Below are 15099 nucleotides of genomic sequence, written 5' to 3' on the forward strand. Positions count from 1 at the left end.
ATCCGTCTACACTCTACCCCAATGGCGGAAGCCAGAACAGGCTTCCTGACCTCTGCTGGCCTCCATCCTTGCCGATCCAGGCCCAACTGAATTGTCCTTACCTTCCTCTGCCTTTCCTGGTGCCAGGGCTGCCTGGGTTCAGCTACCAGCTCTGCCGCTTACTGGCTGGGTCACTTGGGCAAGTCGCCTCTCTGGGCTTCCGTGCCATCGTCTGTGAAATGGGCAACATAACAGAAACCACTTCGTGGAGTTGGTGTGGTGATTAAATGAGGCATGTAAAGCCCAGAGTTTGACACTGTGTAAACACTCAATAAATGTGTTTTTAAATTATTATTAATACCACTTTGGCCCTTACCCTATTGTATTATAATCTGACGAGGAGTCTGTCTCCTCAACTAGACCATGGGCTCTGGACTTCTCATCTCCTTGTAACAACCTCATAATGTAGTTTCTTTCTTTCTTTCTTTTTTAATGTTTATTTATTTACTTTGAGAGAGAGAGAGAAAGAGGGAGCCAGTAAGGGAGGAGCAGAGAGAGGGAGAGAGAGAATCCGCTGCCAGCGCAGAGCCCAATGCAGGGCGTGAATCCATGAACCGTGAGATCATGACCTGAGCCGAAATCAAGAGTTGGACGCTTAACCAACTGAGCCACCCAGGCGCTCCTCATGACGTAGTTTCTATTGTCTCCATTTTAAATATAATGACATTGAAACTCAGAGCGATTAACCAGCCAGCTGCCCCAGAGTCACACAGCTGGTACCAGACTCCATGCTCCTTACACGTTGCTCCCAGGACCTCAGCCTTGGTGACACCCAGAGGCTCCCAGGTCAGCTCCTTCAGCCTATGGCTCTGTGCTGGCCTTCGGGGCACTAAATAGTTCAAGATGCTACTCCAGACTTCAGGCAGGAAGCAGTTAGGGAAAAGTAATTCCAGAGAGGGCACAGAAGCCAGAAGCCGGAAGCCAGGTCTGCAGGCGTCTGGGATGAGGTGCCAGGGGGCTCGGAGGAGTCTGAGCCATGGAGGGCGTCTGCCACCACTCCAGCCCAAACCCCTTCATCACCAGGAAGGTGCTGCTGCTGTGACAGAGTGTGCACACATGGGACCAGATGCGCAGAGAGGCCAACACACAGATCCACAAACACATGCACGCACGGATGTGTGCACACACTCTCCCCCACGCCTACTCCCTCCCTGCAAAGCTGTGCCAGAGGGAACCACCGTGCCTGCTTCCTAGGGAGGGAGGCTCAGTGTTGTGCCAAGGATGCCTGGGGCTGGGGTGGGGGGATCCTTGTCATAAGAGAGGAATTTGGATGAACTGGAAAGCACTATAGTGAGGGGAGGGGCGCTTCCTAGAGTTTTCTCAGCAGGAGCTCAGTGTGAAGGGGTGAGAGGTCAGAGGGCTGGCAGATCTCATCTCCCTTGGCTGACATTCATCCAAACAAGTCTATGACTTTTCCTTTCCCCCCAAAGAGACTTTGCATTTTTTTTAAGTTTATATATTTTTGAGAGAGAGTGATTGAATGCAAGCAGGGGAGGGGCAGAAAGAGAGGAGGGACAGAGGATCTGAAGAGAGCTCTGTGCTGGCAGCAGAGAGCCCCATGTGGGGCTTGAACTCATGAACCGTGAGAGCATGACCTGAGTCACCCAGGGGCCCCAGAGGCTTCACAATTTAGTGGACATTGGATCCCTGGGAAGCTAATTTAAAAATTCAGATCCCTGGGCTACCCCACCAGCAATTATCATCCCCATTTGGCAGGTGTGGAAACTAAGGCTCAGAGAGGCTCGGTAACTTGCTCAGGACCACACAGCAAAGCTGGAATATAACTCCAGGGCCCAAGCCCTAAACCGCAGTGCCAGGCTCTGTCTCAGGCCCAAGGGTAGGCATCTGAGGAAGCCACAACCAACCCCTTGGGGGAGCAAGACCCGGAGCGGGGGGCAGAGCCAGGCAGAAAGGGTCAGGATACCATACTCAGAGACAGGCATTCCAGGCAGGGTTTTGTTTCCACTGGGGGCTGAAGGGTCAGAGAAGAAACTGAGGCATAGGCACAGCTGTGTGGACTGGCTCGGCAAGGCTGCAAGACAAGTGCCTAGTGGTCAAGGGACACTGGCTGTGCAGTTAGCAGGGACTATGTGACCTTGGGCAAGTGATTTGGCCTCTTTGAGCCTGTTTAAAAATTAAAAACTGGGGTAACAACCATCCCTACTGCATAGGGCTGTTGTGAGAGTAAGTGAGCTAATGTGCCAGGGGACCCAACCATGGGGGACCCCCACAGCCCCGCCAGCCGGAGTTGGGGATGCCACCCCAAAGCTGCCTGAGGGCTAGTCCACTCCTCCTGGCCCACTCTGGGCCACCTTGAAGCCAGCGTGACTCACCTTGCTCTTCAGGAGGGGAGCAGAGAGGAGGCCGACCCTGGCTCCAGACGCAGCGAGCCAGAGCTGCTAATAGAGTCTCTTGCCCCCGCCCTGGGCTGCCATCTGTGCAGGGCTGGACGGACGGCAGTCTCAGAGGGCGGTTAATTTATAACCGGCCCCGCTCCCCACTTATGTCGAGCCAGAAGGGCCGCAAGCCCCAAAGTCTCAGCCTCTCCACAGGAGAAAGAGAGGAGAGCAAAATCGGGAAGAAAGTTCCAGCCTCAAATCCTTTCTTCCCAGGGACGGGGAGACAAAGGGGGCACGGAGGGGAGGCCTCTCTCCTTTAACTCCATCTATCAAAGCCTCGGTCTCACATCCACACCTCATTAATCTGCACGCTTTCCTGGGAGGCAGAAGGCCGAGTGAGCCAGCCAGAGCAGGGGCTCTGCAGCCCGGCGGCCGGGGCCCCCCAGCTCTGCAACCTCAGACAGGTTGTTGACGCTCTCTGGGCCTCTGTTTCCTCATCTATAAACTGTAGGCAATAATAGGAGCCACCTCCCAGTGCTGTTGTAGGGATTAAATAATAATACAGATAAAGATTTTGAACAACCACAGGCACATGGTAAATGCTCAACCGTCATTATCAGCTGCTGGTCCATCTGGCGGCATCGTGGGCACTGGGGGGTCCAGATATAAAAAAAGAGGCAGACGCACCTCAAGGCCTCCCTGGGGAATGGCAGAGGCATCTTATGTGTGACAGGTCGGGTGACTGGAGAAGGGCCACACTGTGGGGCGGGGGGGGGGGGGGGGCGGGGGGGAGCAGAGGGTGCCCCAAGAAGCAGTGGCAGAAGTCCAGGGGTCTTTACAGAAGGGACTGGAAGTCTGGGCTTAAGCCACTGGGCCTGGCTCATGTCTTTCCCTCCTTCATTCTTCACTTTCTTCACCTCCTGTGCAACCTCTGAGGGAGAAACAGACAGTGGACTCATCTGCTGGTGGTCATTCCCCTGTCACCGGCCTGGCCAGGATGCCTGCCCCCTGGTTGGCCTAGGACTGCGTCAGGCTAGTGTGGTCACCGCGGTAGGGGAAGCACAGGGTTGGCCAGGAGCCAGGAGGCTCTGTTCTTTTTTTAGAAGTAACCCAGCAACAGCCCCAACAGGGAGGCATCTTGTCCTAACTGTACAGGGGAGTGAGGCTCCCTCACGTGTGGTATCTCCCCACTCAGACATCCAGATCTCTGAAGATGCAGTCACTGTTCTGTCCCTTGTTTAGGGGCTCCCTGAGGCAGGGCTGTGTCTCCTCCTCCTCCCACAAGACTGGGGTCCCTGAGGACAGAATTGTGTCCCCCTCAGACTGGGGCTCCTTGAGAGCAGGGCTGTGTCTCTCCTCAGACTGGGGCTCCCTGAGAGCAGGGCTGTGTCTCCTCTCTCAGATAGGGGCTCCCTAAAGACAGGGCTGTGTCTCCCCTCAGACTGGGGCTCCCTGAGCCAGGGCTGTGTCTCCCTTCAGACTGGGGCTCCCTGAGGGCAGGGCTGTGTCTCCCCTCAGACTGGGGCTCCCTGAGGGCAGGGCTGTGTCTCCTCTCTCAGACAGGGGCTCCCTAAAGACAGGGCTGTCTCTCCCCTCAGACTGGGGCTCCCTGAGGGCAGGGCTGTGTCTCCCCTCAGACAGGGGCTCCCTGAGGGCAGGGCTCTGTCTCCCTTCAGACTGGGGCTCCCTGAGGCAGGGCTGTGTCTCCTCTCAGACTGGGACTCCCTGAGGGCAGGGCTGTGTCTCCCCTCAGACTGGGGCTCCCTGAGGGCAGGGCTGTGTCTCCCCCCTCAGACTGGGGCTCCCTGAGGCAGGGCTGTGTCTCCTTCACAGGTACCATTTCATTTGTCTCCTGGAACAAGACTCACAGGTGCTCTATGGAGGGAGCGATGGATGTTCCATTCACTTAAAAATTCCTCCTCCTTTCTGGGTAGTGGGCAGTGAGTAGAGAATGAAGCCCTGGCAGGAAGTGGAAAGACCAGTGAGAGGCGTAGAGTCCATGTTTAGGCAGTAGGGGCTGATGGAAGTCGTGTCCGGGACACCCTCTCCTCCCTGCCCCTGCCCCAGGCCCAGCCAGCAGCTTTCCCTGGCTTCAGGGGCAGGGAGGAGTATGGAGGGCTCCCCAGTGCCCAGCCCTCTCCAGAGCCCCAGAGGAGAGCTCCTGTGCTGTGAGAGCCCGAAGGACCATCTCTACACATAAACCGCACAGACTGCTTAAGTTTGAGTTGCTGCCCAGCTAGTGTTTGTTGAATGAATAAACGCAAATGTCCTCGCCAGTTACTCCCCGAACCTAGAAGGCTCACCTCTACCAGCTCCATCTTTCCAAAGCCTCCCAGGCCAGCCCACATTCCTAACGGCCCAGGCACAGACTGTCTCAACCTTCTTTGACCCCCGGCTGCACTCAAGCACAACCCTCGACTCCAGTCTTCACCCGTGGCACCCACTGGACTCACCTGGGGAGTTTCCTAAAACACTAGTGCCCGGGCTACCCGCGGGGGATTCTGATTTAACTGCCTGGGCTCAGGGCAGCAGGACGGACAGAAGTTCCCTTCCCCTGGTGACGCTAACATGCCGCAAGGTTGAGAACCACACGATCGAGAGACCAGGCTGTGGCCTCCTCCAGGGGAAGGAGAAGCTTCTGTCATCACTAAATCCCCATGCTGGGCACGCAGTCCGCGCTCGGCAAGTGTTTGCTAATAAATGATTTCATGACAGGTGGGCTGATCCCCCTCCTGGAGGTGAGGCAGCGATTAAGAGCTTATCTCTGCGGACTGACAGACTAGATTCAAGTTCTGCCACATCCTCAGTCTGGGGCACGTTGAGCCTCAGTTCCCTCATCTGTAAATGGGGCAAAATAACTGCCTGTACCTCGCAGAGTTGTTCTGAGGGAGGATGGAGAACATCTCTGCCAAGGCTTAGCTCGGGCTGTTTGTGTTCATCTGGGTCCTGGCAGGAAACAGATGGTTCATTCAAACCACCGAGGAGAGTCCATCAGAGGGGTTATCTGCAAAGATGTGGGCAGGGTGGAGGAAAGAGCAATGGATAGGATGAACCCCAGGGCTGGCAACACTGGGAAGCTGTCAGCACCCCTAGGCCTGGAGGAAGATGGGGCGAAAGCGGTCGTGGGGAGCCAAAGACAAAGCTATGCTAGAAGACAGGGGCGAGACGGGCACCGTGGGCACTGAGAAAGCAGCCCCACACCCCGAAACACCCACCTCAACCTTGCCCCCCCCCACCCTCTTCCTCCATCTCCCAGCACGGCCTCCTGCTGGCCAAAGCAAGCAGGGGACGTCGTGGTGTTGTCCATGAGGTCAGACTCTGGGGGCCGCAGTGCAGGGAGGAAGAGGGCAGAGAGTGGGTCTGGAGGAAGAGACAGAAGATGTCCAGCACCCTGACATATGGTAAGCACTGATTAAATAGTATGACTATTATTACCGCTCAGGTGGCTCATGTGGGCCGTTGTGTGACATCTGACTTTGACATTTAACGATATCCTATGCACACGTCAGGTCTCCCTAGCACAGCAGACGGCCTAGGGGCGGGGCCCAGCTCCTCAGCTGCCCCATCTGCACATGGCAGGTGCCCTGTACACACTAGAGAGAGAAAGGACCACGAGAAGGAATGACAGCACGTTTCCATGTTCAGCCATGGGCTTCAATATGTTTGACAAGCCATCAAAATGGCTTTGCGATAGCAAGCTTCATTAAAATGGAAGCATGGTGCTCTAGTATGCAGATGGGGCCACTTTATTACTTTTTAATTTGTTTACAGAAAGCCCTTGTTTGGTGTACGCCATCTTTGCAAATAGTAACAAATGGGCATGTTTGCTGCCTCCAAAGCTGTAGTGTCCCTGGATAAATAGGCTGAAACCGTGTTTGAACACTGCGCTTGGTTACTCTTAATAGAATCTGACACGCTCCTCAAAATGTGCAGGAGGCTGAGGGGAGGGGGACGCAAAGTGTGTGGTGTGTGTGGTTTGCAGTGTGGTGTGTGGGGGGGGGTGTGGGGGGGTGGGTATGTGTTTGGGTGACTCAAGCCCCTCTCTGGATTCACCTTCTCAATCTCCACCATAAGCGCCCCGGGCCAGGTGGTGTCCACAGCCCTTGCTTTCGGAGGCCTCTACCACCCTAGAAGCTACCAGCCTCCCTGAACCACCAGCTTCCTAACTCCCAAGAGGAGCCCTGTTCACGAAGATGAAATAAAACTACAAATTACCAAATGCGTTTTGAAAATGGGTCAAATTGAATGAAGAATGCTTAATGGAGCATAACTATTCAAGCGACGGTTACAAATACTTACACTGTAGTCCCCCAAAGCAACAACATTCATAAATCCACCGGGACCTCCGAATCCCAGTTTCACTCGTTATTAAGCTAGCCGTGTGATGTTGGGAAAGTTTCTTAACCTCTCTGTGCCGCGGTTTGCTTATTTGTGAAGTGGGGGTAATAATGATACCCTCCTCACGGGACTATTGTGGGGGTTAGATGCGTTGACTCTGGCAAAGCATGCAGCGCAGAGTGTGGGCCAGCAAGTGCTCGGTCACTGTTAACTCCTGTCACTATTTCACGCGTGGTAGCAGTATTTGTTTCAGAGAGAAAGGACTTAGGACAATCTCCGTTTCGTAGAGCTGCCCGTTCAGCAGAGCCTGTCCCATCCTGATCGTCCCCAATGAAGTGGCCTAGCCCCCGTGGGTTTATTTTCCTTGTAGTGCTCATCACAAACCTTCTTATTTATCCCTCTCCTGACGGCGGTCTCTCTCCAGCTTGGCAAGGGCTGCGTGAGAGCACGGGCCCTGTCCGTCCTGTTGACAGCTGCCTTCCCAGCGCCTGTTTCGGCATCCGGCTGGTTCTCCGCAGACTCTTGTCCAGTGAATGAACATGCGGGGCGTGGGGACCAGACCTGAGGATGAACTCTGGAAGCCAGTGGTCAAGACCGGGCCCCACGTGGACCCCACGTGCACGTACTGCGTGCTTTATACACACATCCAACCTCTGAAGTCTCGGTTCACCGGACTGTCCTTTAACCAGATTTGCGTCTTGACTTTTAGGATAAAGCAAGATGAGCAAAGAATGCACAAAACACCTCCTGTTCCTTGGGGTGAAGTCCGAGACCCAGCAGCCTTGGGCCATCACCCGGGCCTCCAGTCCAGGGGCCTGGGATAACGTAACTTCTTGTCCTGGAAAGGGGCCCCCGGAAGATGCTCCCAGATGAGGATGACCCCCTCCTTGGGGTGCCCAGGGCTTTACAGTTTAGAAAGTTCCCTTGGGGCCCTCATCCCACCTGATATCTCCTTGTGAGGAGGGAAGGCCCACAGTCCCTCAGGGATCACGACCCCCGTTTTATAGACGCAGAGGCCAGGCGTGGGCGCAGGACAGACTTGCCAGCCTTCCGCAGCCTGGCGGGGGCTCTTTCCGATAATGCCAGGAGGCCTTGCAGAAAGGAATATGAGTTACCCTGCTGACTAAGCAAGGAGAGGAGTTTGTGCATTTCATAAATGAATGCTCAACTACAGAGGGAATGAAACTAAAAGGAATGGGCCAGTCTCGGTTAACAGGGGTATTCTGTTAATCAGGAACACACCCTCCCCCAACCACCAGCACTCTAGCTGGAAGCAAAAGGCTATCCTGGTGGGCGCGTCTCAGGATTTCAGAGTTATATCTATTTCTGTATATCTTTTTTTTAAGTTTGTTTAAATTTATTGATTTATTTAAAAAAAATTTTTAATGTTTCATTTATTTTTGAGAGAGAGAAACAGAGCATGAGCTGGGGAGGGGCAGAAACAGAGGGAGACACAGAATCCCAAGCAGGCTCCAGGCTCTGAGCTATCAGCACAGAGCCCAACATGGGGCCCGAACTCCTGAACCATGAAATCATGACCTGAGCCAAAGTCGGACGCTCAATCGACTAAGCTACCCAGGTGCCCCTAAATTTATTTGTTTTGAGGGGGAGGGAGAAGAGGGGTAGGAAGAGAGGGAGAGAGAGAGAGAGAGAATGAGAGAGAGAAGGAATCCCAAGCAGAATCCACACTGTCAGCACAGAGTCAGATGAGCACTTCCAACTCACAAACGGTGAGATCATGACCTGAACTGAAATCAAGAGTCAGACGCTTAACTGACCCAGGTGCCCCAGAAATTATATATTGCTAACTGATCACTCTAGCAAAGGTTCGGGACCCAGTACAATAAAAACAAAGAGTCCACCCTGTCCTGAGAAGCATTTGAAGGCATTCTGTTATTACAGTAAAAATACCCAAGCAAGTATGCACTTAACTATGCTCCAGGCACTGTTCTAAGCCCTTCAGGTCGCAACCTTAAGATACATCATTTTATGGATGAGGAAACTGAGGTACAAAGACATTAAGAAACATGCTCAAGGTCACACAGCTGGCAAGTCGTAGAGTCAGGATTCATATCCAAATAGTCAAGTTCCGGAACTCATACTCTTTACCATTGAACCCTGATCTCTCTCCAAGGGAAAAAAAATCTTAGTAAATTGTAAAGAAGTAAAAAGAAACAGCAGTATTGGTTTAAAAAAATCATTTTATTGCCAAGGTTTTAAATCACAAAGATAATGGGCAGCAGTGGAAAATCATGAGTATCATATTGGACGTAAAACTTTCCTTATAATAGCATTATCAGTGAGTGAGGCTGCAGTAGATAGTATATCCCGTTGGCTGGTGGAGGTGGCAGAAAGTGAGTTTGGGTCACGGTTATAAAACACTGCTACCTACCGTGATTATGCCTTTATCTCAGGAATGGCACACTCATCTCACCTCCATTCTTTTACGGGTACAAAACGCAAAGCCCAGAGAGGTTGGGTGATTTGCCTGAGGTCACGCAGCAAGTTAGCTGGAGAAGCTAACCTACTCAATTCAGTGAATGTTTATATAACATCTGCCACGTGACTGAGTCATGTTCTTTGCACTAGAAGTGAAACAGGAAGCTGGAGGCCAGATCATTGCAGGCCAACTTGTTAGCCAGCCAAGGAATAAAACAGCTCCTTCCCTTGCCCCAGCCATAGCCCGGGGCTATTTTCTGCTGTTAGTGCAGTGGCTGCTATGGGAAAGTCATTTAAAGGTTTTAGACCTTGGTTCTCCTCAGGAGAGGACAAAGAAAAAGGCCGGACACCTACTGCTCCTTATATTTGGGGCCAACGAATCCCTCTCACCTCTCAGAAACTTCCAAATAACCCTCTCCCTCCCAGTAATTCTAGGAGAATGAAAATTGACTCCTACCTGCTTCAACCACCATTCAAGCTAATCGCTCAGGGAAAGGCAGGGACAGCTTCTTTGTGTGCCTGTGGTCTCCTCTTTCTCCTCACTGAGGATATTGATAATCCTCATCAGTGATGTCACAGGACTAGGTGGGGAGGGGGCCACTGTCAGGCAGGGGAACGTGAAGACAGAGGTCCCCAGCCAGGTGGCTGGGAAGAGGGCAGAGCAGAGGAAGGGGGCCCGGAGCCCCTCCAAGGGTCTGCGTTGGAGGCTTTCACATGAAGCGGCAGCAGCTTATTACAGCTAATTTCCTTCCCCTTGCTACAACCACAAATCCACGGGGTTTTCACAGCATATTTGTGTATCTGGCACTCTCAGCTCGCCTCCCCTCAGGGACCATAAGAGATGCCGAGGAAAGAAACAACATGGTCTTCCATAATTTCAAAGTCAGTTCCAGAGTTAATAATAAATTAAGAGCTGGGGCCGGGTGGAGGGGGACTAGATGTGGAAGGCCCACTCCCTGCCAGTGTAGACCGGCCCCTCCAGGAACATCTTCTAGGAATCAGGAGAAATAAGGGGAGCTCTGGGGCCTGAGATGCTGAGGTGGCTTCCCCAAGGTCACAAGCCCACGGGACCTCAGATCTTTGTGGCACCTAACCCAGTGGGTCCCCCAACCCCCAGGGTGGCCGGGTGGGGGATGGAAGAATTGAAGCACATTCTCTCCCATGGCTATCTTTCTCCTTCTCCCTGGAGGGTTGGGGCACCCTAGCAGGCCCCAGCCCCCCTCAGATCACCTGCTGATCCCAGAGAAAGGGCAGGACAGCTTTTTCAGAGATAAGTGGAAAATTCTTCTCCCTGGAAGATAACTAAACCCACTCACCTCTGAGGAGGTTTCCGGACCACCAGCCATGCCGGTTGGAAATTTAACAGTTCCAAATCCCTGTGTAATTTTGTTATTCATTTTTTCGGTCCTAGGAGGACTGTCTCCCAGGCTGGGAGCTCCCTGAAGACCAGGGGCTCTGCCTGGTCTGGAAGCTCAATCCCTTCTTGCCAGAGCTAAGATCCTGAGGGGACGTGTACAGCAGCGTGAGTGCGCCGGGCACTGCTGGGCAGGTTGAGCCTGGAGAAGACCGGGCTGCCCTGGACAAGATGGCTGCCTTGGAATCCCGGAAGGGCTGTCCTGTGAAGCCTGTAGAATTCGCCCCTTCTATGTGCTGCCGCCAAGAAGAAGGCTAGATCTAAGGAGAGATAATACAGGGGTCTGGACTTCGGTTACAGCAAAGGATGAACTTTCTAAGAGCATGGATGGGCAAAAGGTAGTGAGCCTCCCACTCTGAAAGGTGGAGCTTCTGAGGAGGGGTCTGGAAGTACCAGGCGGTAGCTGGACTGAGTGCCTTTAAGATCCTTTCCAAACCCAAGGGTCAGTGTTGGTAGATGTTCTAGTCTCATCCACCCTCACACCTAGAACTGCTCCTTCTGATTACCCCAGGGATGGGCCAGAGGCAAACGGCAGGAAGACACAGGGCCCCAGCCCCAGCCAATGAGGCCACTGAACAAATGAGTCAGGCAAACAGCTCCAACAGAGAAGCATGAACACACTGTGGCGGCTGCAGGCCTGGAAGATGGCCCCACTCTCTGTAGCCCAACAGAACAAATAAATAGGAAAATAAATCTTCCTCGCTGACCCGGATCCTGTTCCATCCTCACCATTGCAGGAGAGCGGGCCCTCTGCTCTCCTAGCACACTGCAGGGGACCCAATCGCTCTTCGCAAGGGAACCTGGGCCAGAGCCAGGGAGTGACGTGCCCACAGTCACACTGTGGCTAGCGGCCAGCCAGGGGCAGGGCCAGGGCAGAGCCCTGGAGCTCCTCACTTGCAAGCCGGTGCTTTCTCCCCCTCTTGGCTGCCCCCACAGTGCCATCTGCTCCTGCAGCAGCTGGGATTCCTCTTTAAAAATACGTTCATCTCGGGCAAGTCCCAAAGTGGATGGAGAGATGATATATGTGTTCTTTGCTGACCCAGGAAGAGCAGGCGGAATGAGCTCCTGACATTTCTGGGATATCAAGGAGTGTGTTACGCTCAGTCTCCGTATCTCCTACCCAAGCCCTGTGCTCTCCCGAGCAACTGGGAAGCGTGGACATTTGTCATCCTTCACCTTCCCGCGCCTTTTGATTCCTTCCAGGAGCCCCTCCACACCTGGTTCCTCCAGCTGCCTGATGGGCTGAGAAACTCCTCCACTGGAAGATAGTAGACATTCAAAGTACTGCTCCTCCTAGGAGAATTTACTTACTAAGTAAGGCTCTGCTAAGAGGGGAAGGCTTAATACAGAGTCCCAGAACCTGAATTTCAGGACTTTCAGGATGATGGGGAGAGATGTGGGGGGTCAGAGATGTCTTCCCAGGCCTCCTCAGCTGCTCCCTGATGGGGAAGGAAGGCTCAGGTGGAGGTCGGGCACTATCTAGGAGGGGAGGGAGGGGCCTGGGGACACCAGGAGGGCTGCGGGCAGCCCTCTCTACCAGGCACCGATAGCAAGGCTGTCCCCAGCCAGGCGTGTCCTGCAGAGATCAATTACCTCTCTCCCCATTTGTTAGTAAATCCTGGAGAGCAACTAGCATGTTCCACACGAATTCCCATCTGAACCAACCAACCACCATGACCCACTGCAGATCATCCTCTTCACCCACCAAAACAGACAACCCAGTCTCACTGACTGGGGTGGGCCCACTCTTGGAGCTCATTTATCACATGCTGTCTGCAAGCCTGAGACTGGATGCAGTGATCTCTGGGAGTCCCCCGCTGGAGCTAGACCATCAATCCCAGGGCACTGGAAAAAAAAAAAAAAAAGAAAGAAAGGAAAAAGAGCAAATTCTATGTCCGGGGACTCCTAGGGATACTAGCCAAAGGGTGCTTGTTCACAGGCTCCAGAGCAGGGCCCAAGCAGGGCCTGTGGCTCCTGATCCCTCCCTCACCCCGCCTCCCCGACCCAGGGCAATTTCCCCAGAAGTGTGCTCATGCTGCGCCCTTCGAGCCTCAGCGCCAATTGACTGGATTTCAATCAGAAATCCATCTCCCTTAAGGACCGCTTTGGATAAAAGCAGAAGTAACCTGCAATCTAGATGCTGATGCCAAGTCATAATGGGGGAGCCGGAGAGAGGCCAGCTGCCCAGCTCCGGTCCCCAGTCCCCAGCGAGAATGGAACCAGGCTTCGGCTCTCAGCTTCCACGGACCAGCGGAGGCGGGTAGTCAGATCTCCCTCCATCCCTGCTACCCGCTGCGGGCGGAGCCACCGAGCCTGGCCGAGGGGTTAACGGGCTGCTAGCCCTCGGCCAGGGTCCGGAGGCCAGCCGTGCGCCGTAGGCGCGCCCTCCTGGCGGTCCCCAAGGCACGTGTGGCAGAGGCTCCAGGTGGCTGGCTAAAGGGGACTCGACGTGCCCTTAAGAACAAGAGGAGCCGGGATCTCAGCACGTCTCCCCAGCCACACACCCCAGCCTCATCGCAAGCTGCCACTTCTGTCACTCGTTCCTCTCCTGACTTATCCTGGAGTCAGGAAGGGGTCACTTCAAGAGAGGGTGGCTGCTCCAGTCCCCTCCCCGCCAAGACCCCCCACGCTGCGAGCGGGGCGGGGGCTGCAGGGACAGGCGGGACCCCGCGGAGCGCTGGCCGTTCTGGTGCGCGGCGCGGGCAGCCTCCCTGGTAAATAATGCACGCCTCCCAGTCCCGGCTGCAGCAGGTAGTGTATCAAAGTAATATCGCGCCGCCAATTGCAGTGTAATCGCCGTAATTTAGGGCCCCATGGGTGAGCCCGTTTCGGAAAGGCTGCGCGCCCGGGCGGGCGAGGTGACTGGAGCGTCTGCGCTGGCTTTGACCTCTGGATTTCCTCCAAGCTAAGTGAGGCCATAAAAAATTCAGAAGCCCAGCCTGTCTCCAAGCAAATGGGGTGTGGGCAGAGAAATTGTATTATCTATCTAGACCCAGCGAGACGAATGCAGGGCCGGGAATGAAGCGCTGTCGCTGTGCGCGCACAGCCAGACGCGTTGGTCGCCCGCGCGCTGCACCCATCCTCTCCCAGGTGGCGGAGAGAGGCCCGGACGCTGTGTCCAGGGCGCCCCGCCAGGAGCGAGGCGATGTTTTCGTTAGGACTCGGGCGGCCCCTGCAGCCAGCCGGCGGATCCGTTCCTCCCACGGGCTGCTCAGCAACCAGCTTCCAGACCCTCCCAGGACCGCGTACGGCCGCCGCCGCTCCTCCTCCCGGAGCCGGGAAGTCGTAGGGCATTAATATTCCTGCCCAAGTCCTCCTGAGGGGCAGGCTGCTCGCGTCCCTTCCCCCAACCCCACCAGGGAACGTCACCGCGGGGTGGAAAGACGATAATAGGAAATGTATTTGCAGGCCTCCTTCTAACTTCTTGATGGGAGCCCGCTGGAAGCGCACGGAGCCGCGCTGTCCCTCTGCGCTCCGCCTCTGGTGACCTAGAAGGTGATAATCATGAGCTTCTCTCAGGAAAGACAAAGAAATGGAAAAACTTATCAGGCCCTGCAGCCCTGTCACATTGCATTAGCAGAGCCTGTGTATTTGGCCCTGCTTTCGCTTAGGTGCCAGAGGGGCTGTTTCCTGTATCTTCAAAAGCCCTCCCACCCCCACCCCAGGCCTAATTGTCTGGACTCAGGAGTTCTTTTCCCTCCTCACCCCTCTCCAAATCATTTTCATCTCTCAGGGAAGAGAGGTGACATACACCAAGCTTTCCTGGACTGACAATCCGCTGATGTTCCCCACCCCCATTCCACCCCCTGGTTTCCTCTCTATTGCCTGGACAGTGAGCCTGGGAGCTAGTAGGGTCCTTACAAACCAGCAGTTCGGGGTAAACAGGCTGTGATGCCCCCTTACATCGGAGCTTTCTGCAGCGGGCAAGAAGCAATACACTGTACGCCTGAAACTAATCTAATGCTGTTTATTTATTACACTTCAATTAAAATTTTAAAAAAAACAAGAAAGAGATTTCTGTGTGTGTGTGTGTGTGTGTGTGTGTGTGTAAAGATGTCCAGGCTATATTGTTAAACAGAAAAAGCAAGCTGCAGAATAGCATGTAGAGAACGATCTCATTTGTGTTACATTTTAAATAAAGGCTATATATACTCACATGCTTGCATATGCATAGAAAATGTCTGAGAAGATAAAAAAGACTGTTAATAGTGGTTGTCCCACAGGATGAGGAGAAAGGGACTTTAACCTCTTACTCTTAAATTTTTGTACTGTTCAATTTTTTCAACAAACAATTGCATTGCTTTCATAATTTAAACATAAATCTTTCTCAAAAGAAAAGAAAGAAAGAGAGAAAGGAAGAAAAAGAAATCTTCCAGCCTATCCCCTTCATTTGAAACTGGGCCCAGAGAGGGAAAGGGACTCTCCCAGGTTGCACAGTACCCACAGTGTAGCCCAGTCCCTGTCCTACACTGCTCCCACACCAGGCCCCTTCCCAGGCACACAGCCCTGCCAGTCAGGCTCAATGGGCCC

Source organism: Hyaena hyaena, unplaced genomic scaffold, assembly GCF_003009895.1.
Source record: "Hyaena hyaena isolate Hyena2069 unplaced genomic scaffold, ASM300989v1 scaffold_96, whole genome shotgun sequence".
In the NCBI taxonomy this organism is placed as follows: Eukaryota; Metazoa; Chordata; class Mammalia; order Carnivora; family Hyaenidae; genus Hyaena; species Hyaena hyaena.